This window comes from Physella acuta, unplaced genomic scaffold (assembly GCF_028476545.2).
Source record: "Physella acuta isolate Inbredline_101_S28 unplaced genomic scaffold, ASM2847654v3 ptg000171l, whole genome shotgun sequence".
Lineage (NCBI taxonomy): Eukaryota > Metazoa > Mollusca > Gastropoda > Physidae > Physella > Physella acuta.
In genome coordinates this window covers 293313-310236 of record NW_026731690.1, presented here as the reverse complement: position 1 = coordinate 310236, position 16924 = coordinate 293313, and positions in this window count along the sequence as shown.

Here is a 16924-nt window from a genome sequence, read left to right as displayed (position 1 = left end):
TTGGCTTAACGGTGCTGCTGTTATGCTGGCCAACAGGTCAGATTCATTTCAGATTTTTATCACCTTATGAAAAAATAACATAACACATTCGATTAATAATTGTGATTACATTTATTGTTGTTTTTTTTTTTATTTTTTTTTTTTGCTATTTATTTTAAAATGTATCAATATATTTATCGTAAGTAAAATATAAATGTGATTGTTATTTCAGGATTCAGTTATAAAAAAAGTAATAAACCTCAGAGGCCGAGTGATCAGCTTGTCAGCCCTAGTGTGGTTGAGACTGGAGGAACTTTTACTGTGACATGTGACGCGTCACGTGCTGGTACTCCAGCACATTTTACAACGGTAGAAGGTTTGGTTATTGTAAGGACAGTATGGACAGACACTGAACAGTTAGCAGAGTACTGGGTTGATGATCAATACACAAAAATAGTAAGTATTTGATTTTTAGGTCTCACGTTTAGAAATATCACGCAGCGTATGACGTTAATTAAAGTCGCATTCAGTGTTTCTTCCAGACTTTTTTCTCCGGGTGGGGGGGGGGGGGCACTTGAAAATTTCGGGGGGGGGGGGGGGCGATAGACTTATTTAGAGGGGGGGGGGCGGACACTGTTAAAAGTATATATTTTCTATATACATTTTATTTCGTTCAGGGGGGGAGACTTTCTTCGGGGGGGGGGGGGGGGGAACAACCCCCTCCCCCCCCCTCGAAGAGATGCCTGGAAGAAACTCATTTTGAACGGCTAAATCCTGAAAAATAATACAAGGAATTAACAACTATTTCTAACTTCTAAATGTAGACTTATATTATACTTTCATTATTGCTAGTTCCATTAACCTCTTCTTATGAGATTTGGCCGGCCAAAGTATACTACTGGTCAAACGTCAGATATCAGGACGGCCAAAAGTATACAACTGGTCAAATGTCAGAGGTCAGGATGCCCAAAAGTATATTACTGGTTTACAAGGATTAATGAATAACACCATAGAACAAAATCTGAGCGGAACTTGTTATGAGCAGTCATCCTTAGAAATAGAAAAAGCAATTACTTCGCATATTATAATAAGAGATGTATGGATTTTCTTCGGACCCTGGGAAATTATAATTAATTCATGCAATTCATTCAGGTCGGGGTATTGCACCCCCTTTTTCCTTACTCCGTAGTTATGCCTAAAATTACATCATCAGCTTCCAAACTTCATTCATGCCGATTTATCTGCTTTCGTTCGAGAACATCCTTTTAGCTTCACATTTTAAAGCCATATACTTTGACATCATTTGTCCATGGTATCATTGGACTTTATATATTTTGTCCGGATATCTTTTATCCTGAGATATTCTGTCCTGAGATCATTTGTCTGTGAGAAATTTGTCTGGGATTTTTATTTCTTAGATCATTTCTCCTAATATGATTTGTAATGGAAACATACAAACATATACATATATATTAAATGCTATTAATAACACAAATGTAATTTTACTTTTGCTTGTAGACTCCGCCAAAGACTGTACCCGCAAGAAACTGGACATTTTATTTAAATGGAAGCTTACAAGGAACATCAAATAAACCAAAGAACAGGAACACGATGAAAATGGAAATGGTGGTCAGAGATGCTAAATGTGAGGATGCTGGCTTGTATTATTGTTGGTCGTGGCAAACGGAAACCGACTACTTTGATATTAAAAATACACAAGAATTCTACCAGAATCTCACTATTAGAGGTGTGTGATGATCGGCATCTTTTTTATATTAAAAAACAAAAAATTTACTAAATTTGATATAACAGTCTATAGCATGTGAGTTGTTTTTGACTCTGTTAACGTAGTAAAATGTCATGAGTTTTTCAAATTTTATTTAAATCTCAATTTAATTTTGATTTTAATTAAATGCAAAACCTACCAACAGATACTGTAAAAATGTAAAAAAAAATGTGAACGCTGTAAAAATCAGTAGATGTACGATAACGGATAAGTGTGTTTGTTTAAATTAGAAGTACGTAGATATTAAATTGGTAAACCATTAAAATAAGATAATAAAATAAAACAAATGAAGTAAGATTGCCCAATAATCTTTAAATTTTAAACAGCTGGAACAGTAACGTCGATGTATTTAAATCCCTGGAATAATACTGGACTAGGTCCATTTGAGTCAGTCCATCGTCCAGGGTCTAAAGTTGAAATAATCTGCAGCGTTGAAGTAAGCTACGTCAGATTTTATCGGTTGTGTAAAAATTTAAAATATAATCTAATGTATAAACTAAATTAATTTTAAGCAATAATAATACATTTGTATTTTTGAATTGTGTGAATTAGATTATATAAACTGGTTGTTATTTAATAGCAAAATATAGAATTTATAGATGACTGTTCTAGACACAAAACAAAATCACAAATCAAGTTCGTGTCTAATGCATATCTGGATAAGAGCATTTTTCTTTTTTTGTTTTGCCTATTGTTTGCAGGGTCCAAACAACGTAACCTTTCAATGGAAGTTTGGCAGCAAATTAAATAATTTAAATAGCTTTATGCCATATCCTGCACCAAATACAACATCTGAGATGGTTGATTTAGGCCCAATGTGTGTTCGATACCGTCATACGTCAACACTGAAGTTTCAAACAGAATACAAGTATGATGGCTACATGTTTGTCTGTGTGGCTACAGCCAACAGCAGAGACACATTAGTTGGGAATATGACGATCTACACCAAAATAGGTAATTTTATCTCACCGCTCAAACTGTAAATTGCAAGAAGAAACTGTCAGTTTTAGGTAGTTTAATATAAACCTATTCATAAACACACCTTGGAAATTGCATTGTGTCTTGTTTAAAATACTCTATAACTGGCAAACCAGAAAGATGTTTGATAATTGATATTGATAATGTAAATATTAACTTTTTAAATTTAATAATGCTTGATTAACATTATATATTATGTACACAAATAATTTTTAAAAAATTTCAGGGACGGAGCCAGCTTATACAGGGTACGTATTGGCCTATTGTAAACGTTAATTTTAATTTGATTTCTCAACCATTATTTAGTTTTTACTTCTTTCTTATATCAGCTTCATGGATACATTATTTCTGGGATAAAAAGCTTAGAGTTATCACTCGCAAGTTGTTTGCAAATTTAATTTGAGGCTTATTTAGGTTTATTTAAAACGTTAATTAAAAGATGTGTTTGTTGTGACTATCAATTTTAGAATATCTAATGCGAAAACGATTCATTATATATGTGCTGTTATGAATGGTAGTCTAGCATGAAGTTTTTGTAAATCCCTCAGTTACCAGACGGAATAATACAGTTTTGTTAGAAGAGCATTACCTCTGAACAAATTTGTTGTGCTAATATTTTATTAAAAAGATTTTGCTACAAGTATTAATAAATATTAAATTAATGTAATCTGTAACATCTACAAAATGAATCACCTGTAATCGCAATGTGAAATATAATAGATTGCATTTTCGATACTGGTATAACATTTAGTTAAACAAATGTATCGTATATCATTTAGTCAAAGAATAAGTGATCAGCTTATCAGCCCAAGTGTAGTTGAGACTGGAGGAACTTTTACTGTGACATGTGACGCGTCACGTGCTGGTGTTCCAACAACTGCTACAACAGTTCGGACGCTGGTGATTGAGTGGTCAGATGGTACACAGCAGCTTAAACCTTTAGCAAGATACGGACATAATGGTACTCAATACGAGGCTAAGGTAACTCTTCCGTTGTTTTGTGGAATCATTTTGATAAGTATTTAATTTAATGAAATGTGGCCTTATTTAAAGCAAAAGCAAAAAACAAGATGTGCTAGACTGTTATTAATTCTTATAAAAACAATGCAACATACATCTCACTTTTTTACATATATATATATATATATATATATATATATATATATATATATATATATATATATATATATAATTTATATTTAGACTCCACCGCAAACTTTCCCTGCAAGAACATGGACTTTTCGTTTTTCTGGAACCTTGCAAGGAACATCAAATAAACCAAAGAACAGGAATACAATCAAAATAGAAATGGTGGTCTATGATGCTAAATGTACAGATGCTGGCTTGTATTTTTGTACTGCCATATACCAAAATTCTAATAAAAATGATTCAATAACAAATAGCTACCAGAATCTCACGATTAAAGGCGAGATTTTCATATTCCGTGTAATCGCAAACATATATAATATTAATGTTTGTTATCAAATACATAATAAAGAACAGTATGTTTATTTATTCATTTCTATGAATTTATTTTCTTAGTAAAATGCAATGATTTTAAATTAAATTAATTGCATGATTTGTTGATATTTAAAGAAATCAGTTTGTATATCAATGTTGATTTACATTTTAAAAAACGTTGTCTAAATGTGGCAAATTATATTTAAATTTGTAAACAGCACGGCACGTTCTGAGGTCGCTGTATTTAAATACTTTGGATAAAGTTGGACTGGGTCCGTATGAGTCTGTTATTCGTGAAGGTTCTGAATTTGATTTAAATTGTATAGTCGAGGTAAGAACCATTATAGTATTCACTAAGTATTAACTGTGTTATAAATTCGTGTTAGAGTATAGATTATGTAACCTAGACTATTTTGAAGTTGTAATAGTAATTCTGACAAACGTTATATTTTTAAATAATTTTTCCATAGATTAGTTGTGTAACTTTTAATTATATATATATATATATATATATATATATATATATATATATATATATATATATATATATATATATATATATATATACATAATTACATTGACAATTAATATTTTCTTATAATATTGTAATGTATATGTTTTTAAATATCTGTATAGTCAATTATTCTCAATAGATATCTCAAGGCTACATTTATTTCGATATTATCGGCTTTATCTACAGTTAGGTTTTCTTTAAATTAATTTTTTAAATTACGCCGTATATCAAATCAGGGATCAGAAAGCGTAACTCTTCAATGGATGTTTGGCAGCAGGTTAGGTAACTTTAGCAGCTTTACGTCATATCCTGTACAAAACGCGATATCAGTTGGTGAACCTGTGCTGGTCAGTTCTGGGACAACCTGTGTCCAGTATATTCATTCGTCAACACTGAAGTTTCAAACAGAAGACATGTATGATGGCTACATGTATGTATGTGTGGCTACAGAAAACAAAAGAGACACAAATGTTGGCAATATGACCTTGTACAATAAGAAAGGTATTTTGTAGTCATTAAGTCAATATTTAAAAAAAAATAGAAAATTAACTTTTTTAAAAACTTAAAATAGTGATTGTACGTGCATTTTTAATTTAAGTTAAAGCATGAACGTTGAATATTAAATGCAAAAAAGAATTACTACAAAATATTAAGAAATCAAAATCTGGAACACGACATAAAACATCATTATTTTTCTCTTAGCTTTCCTGTTGATCTTAAACCCTTTCGATTAGTTACAACTTTTATATACTCCATATATTGGCAATATTTTCAGGGACAGAGTCGACATTTATAAGGTACGTAATGCCACTTTACCAAAGTCATTTTGTTTAAGTCCCGTAGCATACATATTTTAGTTTAAATATATTTAGGTTTAAAATACTTAGCGGTTGAAATTTATTATTGAACATTATATGATACTGAAAGAATAAGCATCATCTTACTATATCTATATTGGATATTTCATTGATGAAAGTTAATTTCTTGCAGCTATTATCATGTAAATATCGACTAGTTAAATCAAAGATTTATTTAAACACCACAGACACACACATATGAGTGTCTGTTGAAGTAACAAAGTGAGCTCAATGTTAGCATTAATTAATTGTTCTATTTAAATTCTAATTGATCTTGACCTCCTTAATGTCTATTTTCTACTGCTAGTCAGCCAATTAGTGAAACCCTCGTCAACCCAAAAGCTGTTGATGTAGGAGGATCGTTCACGGTGACATGTGACGCTACACGTGCTGGTGTTCCAACAAATGCAACGACAATTTTAAGAATGACTATTGCAAAAAGAGATGGGAAAAAAGAGCCAACTATTTTAGCGAGATACAACACGCTTACCTCCCCATACGAAACAGCAGTAAGGAATTTCATGATTGTATAGTCTTTTTTCGCAATATGATCTGAAAATAATAAACAAAAAAGCATACCATTTAGTATGTACGCCTTATATTACTAAAACTGCTATTTCATCACTACCCACTAACGTTTACTTTAAAAGACCAATCTATTTATCCTAATATATAATTCCCCATGTGCGCACCTCTCTCTCTCTCTCTCTCTCTCTCTCTCTCTCTCTCTCTCTGTCTGTCCGCAAAATATTTTCGCCGGACATCACGTCAGAAACGGCAGCGATATATAGAGAACTTTATACAGACTTTTGTTGAAAATAATATGTTAGATGTTTTAAATGTATAACCACAATTTTATTTAAAGAAGAAAAATAAAAATTAAAGGCGTATTCGAATGTAGAGAAACAGTATTATTTATGCAACCGGAAAAGCATTAATATATGTGAAAAAGAACGCATAAAACTGTGACGTCACTATTGCTTATACATTAACTAATGACGTCATCTGCCGTGTTTAGAATGAAAAGAAATGAACTATTTCATTCAAATTTGCTTTAGATCTACGTACACTATGAAATGTATACAATACAATTTTTCCGGCCTAAACTCATAAAATTTATTTTATTTATTTGGATTCTAGATCTAGATATTCTAGATTCATCTATTCAAATAATACATTTCTATACTAAAGTATTTCAGGCCTTAATTACTTTATTGAAATCTTTGTTTATCTATGCAATTTGCTAATCTCTATCTATATATATAAAAAGCAATGTATGTTTGTGTGTTTGTGTGTTTGTGTGTCCTTTATGCATTACTACACCTCTCATCACATCGCCGTGAAACTTTGGGAAGTTGTTGAGAATATTCCTGGGGAGGTTTCTGTGAAAAAAAATATTTCAAATTCGCAGGGGTGGCGCCCCCACAGGGCGCGATTTGTTTTTTTCTATTCTATATATATAAAAAGCAATGTATGTTTGTGTGTTTGTGTGTTTGTGTGTCCTTTATGCATTACTACACCTCTCATCACATCGCCGTGAAACTTTGGGAAGTTGTTGAGAATATTCCTGGGGAGGTTTCTGCGAAAAAAAATATTTCAAATTCGCAGGGGTGGCGCCCCCACAGGGCGCGATTTGTTTTTTTCTATATACGGTATATAAAAATAAAAGTCGATTTTGGTTTGGCATCGTTCATCCTATAGCCATGAGACTTTGGGGAGTTCATTATACCACTCTAGGGAAGGGTTCTGTAAAAAAATCATATTTAATTTCGCAAGGGCGGCGCCACAGTAGGGTGCGATTTTTTCTCTATATACGTTATATTAAAAAAAAGTGAATTGCGGTGACACCGTTCACACGATCGCCATGAAACTTTGGGAACATGTAGAGAATATTACTGGGGAGATTTCTGCGCTAAAAACATTTTCAAATTTGCAGGGGTGGCGCCCCGGCAGGGCGCGATTTGTTTTTTCTCTTTATGCGGTATATAAAAATAATAAAAGTGAATTGAGGTGACACCGTTCACACGATCGCCATGAAACTTTGGGGAGTTCATTATAAAACTCTAGGAAAGGGTTCTGTAAAAATCATTTTTAATTTTGCAAGGGCGGCGCCACGGCAGGGTGCAATTTTTCTCTATATACGGTATATAAAAATAAAAGTCGATTTTGGTATGACACCGTTATCCGATAGCCATGAGACTTTGAGGGAGATGATTAGAACAATTCAGGGAAGGTTTCTGTAAAAGAATAATTTTTAATTTCGCAAGGGCGGCGCCAGGGGAGGGTCCAATTTCTCTCTTTTTACGGTATATAAAAAAATAAAAGTGAATTGCAGTGACACCGTTTATCCGATAGGCATGAAACTTTGGGGAGTTCGTTATACCCCTCTTGGAAAGGGTTATGTAAAAAAATATTTTTTAATTTCGCAAGGGCGGTGCCACGGGAGTGTGCGATTTTTCTCTATATACGGTATATAAAATTTCGTTTTCACACCGTTCATCCGTGTACCATGAAACTTTGGGGAGATGATTAGATCACTCAATGGTAGGGTTCTGCAAAAAATATTGTTTTATATTGCAAGGGCGGCGCACCACCGGGGGGGGGCGATTTTTTTTCTCTATACACGGTATATAAAAAATAAAACTCGGATGCGGTTCATCCGAATGCCATCAAACTTTAGGGAGTAGATGAGAATACTCCCGGGAATATTTCTGCGAAAAAGAAAACTAAAATTTCTTACGGGCGGCGCCATATAGGGTACAACTTTCGTCAAAACACGGTTTGGCGCCGAGTTTTTGAGCGACTAAGTTGGCACTTGGCATCCGTTAATCGAGCGTCCTGCATAGCGAGTAAGGGGTACTACTATATTCAGCGGTAAAACTACAACAGGCTTCTAAAAATAACTTTGTAACGCGAGGAAATCCTGTACAGTTTCGTCACCTTGCGAAAGATGAAAAAATAACGGTTTGAATATGAGGAACCTACTTTAGAGTTTCGTCACTTTGCGAATTTGCAATAAGCATCTATTCTAAAAATAACTTTGTAACGCGAGGAAATCCTGTACAGTTTCTTCACCTTGCGAAAGATGAAAAAATAACGGTTTGAATATGAGGAACCTACTTTAGAGTTTCGTCACTTTGCGAATGATGCAATAAGCATCTATTATTAGACGATCCAGGCCGAAATTGAGACCGAGCATCTAATAATAGATCATTAGTAACGCTAGCATATTGCATCAGTAAAACTGATGTTGAAAACACGTCAAATAATTTTTGTATGTGTTAAAGAAAAAAATCCTGTTCATTTGTGTCACTTTAGCGAATGACGAAATCTGCATCATTGTTTACAGCAGGGGTCTCCAAACTACGGCCCGCGGGCCGGATGCGGCCCGCGAAGTCCTCTCATCCGGCCCGCGGAGATCTTTTTGCCCACGGAAAAAAACGTTTGTTGGTGATGGCTGAGGAACTTTGCCCAGAAAAATCAAAGACATGCCTGGAAGAAACTGGCCCCCGAACTGAAATTTGATAGTTAATGCGGCCCTCGGACTGAAAAGTTTGGAGACCCCTGGTTTACAGGATGCTATTTGGCACGCTGGGCTATCCTATGAGCACGATGGCGCCTGTTAGTTTTAAGGAGCCAGGGGTCGTACGCTGCGCCTCTGCGGTAGTGTAATCGGGGGTGGGGGGGGGGGGGCTCCTGAGAGCGCCCCTCTACGTCCCTGACATATGGGTGGTCACCGAAGTGTGTTCTTCCTCATTATTTCGGTGAGTGATTAATGTACACTCAATGTTTTCATGCGGTAGTGTAGGAAAACCCGTGTCCCGATAATTATTATCCAAGCGCAAGCATTGTTTACATTTAAATAACACAGTTTTAGAAAAGAAGGACACGCGTTTAAGAACATATGATTGGTAATGCATTGGTGATATCCTTCTAATATATATATATCGTCAGACTTTCTTCTATCCCCGCGGCAACGCGCGGGGGTCGGGTACGCTAGTAATATATAAAGCAAAGTTGTCGGGTGCCCGATAGGGCACTTCCCGGCGCCTTGGGGCGACAGAACACGGGGGCCGGTTGGCCGAAAAGTCTACGATGATGGGGTCAAAACTGACCTCGACTGACCGGTACCTTATATGAGCTATAAATCGAAAAAAAAAATGTCCACGGAGGAACCTCTTCATAACTCCTGAGGTCGTAGACCGACCCTCGGGCGAATTAATTAAGCATTCAAATTCTCAGTGTTTTCGAAAGCCTAAGCAAAGCTGGGCAGCATGCCTAGTTTACTTATATTTTTTAATAAAAATAATCTTCTTAGTTTCGACTACAAAGTTTTAATGTCATGAAATGGAGATGCAATTTCAATGGAAGAATAAATGGTTCAACTGACAGACTAAATAACAGAAACACAATGACGATGAGCGTAACGGTCAATGATGCTAGATGTCCAGACGATGGCTTGTATATTTGTTCTGCGATATACTTCAATTCAAAGAATCATGTTCAAATAGCAAATCGGTACCAGAATATCACAATTACAGGCGAGTTATCATTCCTATACATTGTTTATCATTTAACGTGGGATTTGTCGTTACTATCAATTAATTTACTTTTTAATATCTTTTTGTTTTCATTTATCTGTATATCTGATATTTGCGAGACAAATTATTGTACTGTGTGACGCAGTAACCAATAAATCTGTTTTTTGTTTCAATTTTTTTTTAAAAATTAGCCAAATTTATTAATATAGAAATAGCTGCATCATTGAAATTGTTACTTATTTAAATAAGATTTTCGAAGTATACAAGTTTTAATTGAACTGTGTATAGAAAATATAATTTAAGCTAGACGTATGCATTACTAATTGTGCGATATTCACAAAATTTATAAAACTATATTTATAAATTATATCACACAAAGTACTATTAATTGGTTTTATTAATTATAGATATACATATAATATAAAATACCATTATGTATTTATAAATTGATCGAGAGTAAATTAAATATAGTCTTATAAATTGAATGATGCCGTCACCAAATAAATCGGTTTCTGTTTATTATAGAAATATCATCAATCAGTGGCGTAGATAGGATTTTCGGGCCCCTGTGCAAAAATTATCAATAGGCCCCTTCATCATCCGTTTGGCTACAACTGAGCATGGGCAGCGTAGAAATCGATTGCTACCAGTGTTTCTTCCAGACATTTTTCTCGAGGGGGGGGGGCGCACTTGAAATTTTCGGGGGGGGGGGAGGGGGGGCTGACTAAAATTTCCGGGGGGACGGGACACTGTTAAAAGTATATATTTTCTTTATAAATTCCATTTTCTTCTGGGGGTGGGTGGGGGTAGACTCTCTCCCGGGGTGGAGGTGGGGGCCTCCCCCCCCCTCCCTCGAAAAATGCCTGGAAAAAACACTTATTGCTACTTACGAGGGAGGAGTTTAAAATAATGTAATAATGTAAATTTTTTTTTATACGTCCTTATTGTGTATTTATAGTGTGTTGTAATATTATGTACTGAACCGTAATGTAAAATATATTGCGTCACATGGCAAAGGTGCGGTCCACATTCGGTAACACTATTTAGTCGTGGCACCATGACAAGAGATATAAAATGTACTGTCAAAACTACGTTTTATCCAAGTTAAAATACTCAAAGATTAGGAAGAGAGGGGTGACCACTAATCAAGCACAATTTTTTTAAAAATTGTATCATAATTTATTTAGATTTGATTTCTTTTTCATGCTTTAAAGCTTGCAAAATTATTATTGAGCTTCTTCAGATCTATTTTAGCTGTCGAAGTTACTGACCCAAAAGGCATATTTACAATTTGTTTCATAACATCATCATAATATGCAAATAATCAGATTTTAAAATCCCATCATATACATCAAACTCTCCATTATCACTATCGAGCTCAAGTTTTATACGGAACTGGCGTACCCGTCCACATTGTTGCAACCTAGTCGTACATATGAGGGAGACAGAAGGGAGATACAGGTTTCTGGGTAGTGGTGGTGGGGGGGAGAGTGTATAGGAAGTTTCCCACTCAGTTGAGGTTTTCAGCAATGTGTGAAATTGTACGGGTGCCGGATTTCGTATCTCAAATTCAAATTTTATAGGCTGATTCACTGCATTGCTTACCGAAACTGCGGCAGCGTTGGTGGTCTAATTAATACGGGATGGTCCCTTATCGACGCCACCCCCACACTCAGCTAATGTGGTCTTATTAATACGGGGTGGTCCTTTATTGACGCCCCTCCCCACCCCCCACATTCAGCGCCTGTGGTGTAAATAAGACGGGTGGGCCCTATTCGACGCCACCCCATCCCCCCCCACACACACACACACTGAATGCCACTGACTGTACACGATGAAAGGACTTGGGGCCTTTTTTTTTTAATTTATAAAAATAATTTTAAATAAAATTGTTTATATAAAATAAATATTAAAATGTATTAACTTTTTTAAAGAAAGAAAAAGGCCCCTAAGTGCCTTGGGCCCTATGCCTTGCTTACTCTATCTTTACGCTAGCTACGCCACTGTCATCAATTTAGATATATAGACTTCTTAATATTTAAACATTCAATAAAAAATACATTTTCGAGAAGATACGATACATTTCGTACGTTAAAGTATAATCAAGTTGATAATGCTTAACTAGTGGATACATATCCTTTAACAGCTCGTCTAGTTCCTGGATCTCTGAATATAGTTCCACATTTGAATTCACCAGAAGGTACATTTAACTCTTTTCATAATAAGATATAGGCTATTAAACTTTTTTTTTTAAATTAAAGCCATTTATTCTTAAATATAATTGTGTTCGTGACGTAATGCTGATAATTTACTTTTTTTAACAGATGTACCAATTGACTTATTAATGAATTTAAAAGCGATTAAATATAATTCATTCAACCTTGAAGATTCCAATGTCGATTTGTTCATGAAATTAAAAAACCATAAATATAGTTCATACAACATTGAAGATTCCAATGTTACTTTGACGTGTGAAGTAAATGTAAGTTCTGTTATTGATATAACTCCTTCAGGAATACAACATTAAATGATTATTTCAGTCATACGATATGTGATTGATATCCCGATACAATTGATATTCGTTCAAAGCATTTTTTTTTACAGTTGGAGGATGTAAGTGGGTCATATGTATTTCTTTATAGCATTTTTTTATTTCGATTCTGTTTTATATAAAAATACATACATTTAATGCCCGCATTACACACATCAGTATTACTTCTAAAATTACTTTTAACTACATTTATATATTCTTTAATTTGAATGCAGTGCTTTATAATTGCAGGGATCTAACAATGTTAACATCCAATGGAGGTTTGGCAGCAGGTTAAGTAACTTTAGTAGCTTTACACCTTATCATGACAAAAACGCTGTAACAATTAACGAACCTACTTTATCCGAATCTGGGACAACGTGTGCCAAGTACCTTCATTCTTCAACACTGAAGTTTACAATAGAATACAAGTATGATGGCTACGTGTATGTGTGTGTGGCTACAGAAAATAACAAAGACACAATTGTTGGGAACATGACGATATACGCAATAAAAGGTACAGTTAATTTACTGCACTGATTATAGTTTATAATACTATATTTATATGATATATTGTTAATATTTTATTAGATTAAAAAATTAATTACTTTATCTAGTAAAGTCAGTTTAATTAGCATAGATTTGTTTTATTTTGTTGTATGCTTAAACAGTATAGTCGATAATTCATGGTTATTTCGTAAAGACAAAAATTAATCTTCACCGTTAACTTTTTATATTTATCTTTCATCAAGAAAGTAATATCACAAAGAGCTTAATAAACGTTAATATTTAAATTTAAAATCACCTTTTTAAAAACAACATTAAGGACCTTCGTCAAAAACTACAAGGTATGTATAATTTATTTATAAAATAATTTTAATAATGTTAGAAAAAAATTATTATTTTAAAAGTTACACCTCGAATCTCGCGGCTAAACGTCAATCGGTTTGCACCAAGCCGTTCTGCTTCGATAATATTTGTCTTCCGTCAACTGCTAAATTTGTTGACTCTTTAAATATTATATATACGGATTTGGCATCCATCCATCCATCCATCCATCCATCCATCCATCCATCCATCCATCCATCCATCCATCCATCCATCCATCCATCCATCCATCCATCCATCCATCCATCCATCCATCCATCCATCCATCCATCCATCCATCCATCCATCCATCCATCCATCCATCCATCCATCCATCCATCCATCCATCCATCCATCCATCCATCCATCCATCCATCCATCCATTTATCCATCCATCCATCCATCCATCAACCCACCCACCCACCCACCCACCCACCCATCCACCCATCCATCCATTCATCCATCCATCCATCCATCCATCCATCCATCCATCCATCCATCCATCCATCCATCCATCCATCCATCCATCCATCCATCCATCCATCCATCCATCCATCCATCCATCCATCCATCCATCCATCCATCCATCCATCCATCCATCCATCCAACCTTTCATCCATCCATCCATCCATCCATCCGTCCATCCGTCCATCCGTCCATCCATCCATCCCTCCATCCCTCCATCCATCCATCCATCCATCCATCCATCCATCCATCCATCCATCCATCCATCCATCCATCCATCCATCCATCCATCCATCCATCCATCCATCCATCCATCCATCCATCCATCCGTCCATCCACCCATCCATCCATCCGTCCATCCGTCCATCCGTCCATCCGTCCGTCCGTCCGTCCGTCCATCCATCCATCCATCCATCCATCCATCCATCCGTCCATCCGTCCATCCGTCCATCCGTCCATCCGTCCATCCGTCCATCCGCCCATCCGTACATCCATTCGTCCATCCGTCCATCCGTCCATCCGTACATCCGTCCATCCATCCATCCGTCCATCCGTCCATCCATCCATCAGTCCGTCCGTCCGTCCATCCATCCATTCATCCATCCATCCATCCATCCATCCATCCATCCATCCATCCATCCATCCATCCATCCATCCATCCATCCATCCATCCATCCATCCATCCATCCATCCATCCAACCACCAATCCGTCCATCCATCTAAGTTCCATTCAACTGTCCATTTCGTATTAAAATGATATTTCTTTGTTTTCTTTCTTTTAAGTTTACTCCATATTTTCTACCTGCAAGAAATTGGACTTGTAATTTTGTTGCAAGATTATCAGAAACATCCGATCAGAAAAACAGGAACACGATGAAAATAGAAATAATGATCTATGACGCTAAATGCACTGACGCTGGATTGTTCGTTTGTAATGCAACATACAACGACGATTTTCTACAATTCACAAAGAGCTACCAGAATCTCACTATTCTAGGCAAGTTTGTCATCTCCAGAAAGACAGTTATCGCGTCCTTGGACTTTAGTATTATTAAATTTCTTCACCTAATTGATTCATTACGACAATCATAGGCACGTGTAAATGTTCTTATGCTGTTTTCATCACACCAATTTTCCATCATATAGTGTGAGTTTAGATACAACAAATTACAATCATTATTTAATAACTGTTTTGTTAAATGGCAGTTTAATTAATCGTGATAACATTTTTGTAAAATATCTCTGTGTTTGAAAATTTTATTTTTTGACAAGTATTTTCTGTTGTTGTAAATATGTGTAAACGTTTTTACACAATATCAATACAATGAGACACTTATAAGTTCACATGTATTTACAATAATGAATTTGGCGTATAATCCTTAAACTTATTAACAGCCCAAGTAGTTCCTGTGTCCCTGACTGTAGTTCCCCAGAATGCCAATAGACGGGGTCCATACGAGTCGGTCAATCCTTCAGGATCTAATGTTACTTTGACGTGTAATGTTACTGTAAGTATTGCCATTGTTTTCACCGTTAATAATGTCATTAACTATAACTTAAAAACAAATAAATCGTGTGCATATTGTGGACAGTGATTCAAAGGGATTCTATATGCTGTGTGTGTTTGCTTCTTTAGTGAAAAACTTATATTTGTCAATTGCTTTGTGTAGTATAATCGTGTAAAAACTGTTCAGGAGTCACGGACTAGTAAGTTACTATCAAAAGATGCCCACGAGACAAAACATGAAAAAATAAGAACTTCTGCTTGTGGCTGCGCTGAGTAAAATTAACTACGGTTAACATGGATATATCGTTAAATGCGTGGGCCCAATATTACCTGACGACTTGAACTCTCAAACCATAATTTAAAGCTATAAATACATGTAGTTAAATCTTATTCTATTTTCTTATATAGAAGTGTATAATTGCAGGGACCAAAAAACGTAACTTTTCAATGGAAGTTTGGCAGCAGGTTAAGTAACTTTAACAGTTTACACCATATCCTGTACAAAACGCTGTGTCAGTTGCTGAACCTGTGCTGGTCAGTTCTGCGACAACCTGTGTCCAGTATATTCATTCGTCAACACTGAAGTTTCAAACAGAAGACAAGTATGATGGCTACATGTATGTGTGTGTGGCTACAGAACACAATAAAGGCATAATAGTTGGGAATTTGACCATATACACAAAACAGGTAAGCCTCAATTAAATAAAAGGGTTTAAAATGATATGGTTTAAATAAAGGGCTATCAAATAATCTATATTTTATTGATAAAAATAGCATTTAGATATACAGATTAGAGTTGTATTAAAATTTTACCATACTTGATTAATTTAACTATAATTACCGTTTATTCTCAATATATATATATATATATATATATATATATATATATATATATATATATACATGTAGTATGTATAAATATATATATATAATCTTATAGCTCTTTACCAAAATAATTTTTTTTTCATTTACTTTAATTAAGTAACCATTAAAACGTTTTATTCATTACTAGACTCAGTTTTTTTTCAGTGATATCAGCGACACTAAAGTGGGCTTTGAATGACACCCATTAAAATGTTATCTTTAATCTACTCCACAACTGTTAGTTGGCCGAAATTATGTATTTAATTAAACAAGACTAAACTATTTTAATTGGACGTTATTTTATTTATTTTTCGTTGCGTGGTATGTAATGTTAGTATTTTAAAGTAAAAATACAAATAGAAATGTGAGTCACAAACATACAATCAGCTGACTACCAAGAAACTGTTAATGTTTAGCATGGATCAGATTCAAACAGTGTAAGCGCCAAATAGCACACAGCTAAGGAGCCGTCGGTCGCGCTTGATTTAATTTAGTAAACGCCTATAACGCCCCGTTTTATCAATAGTCTTTCTTAAAACGAAAGAATGCGCTATAGTGCTCAACGAATAGCAAGA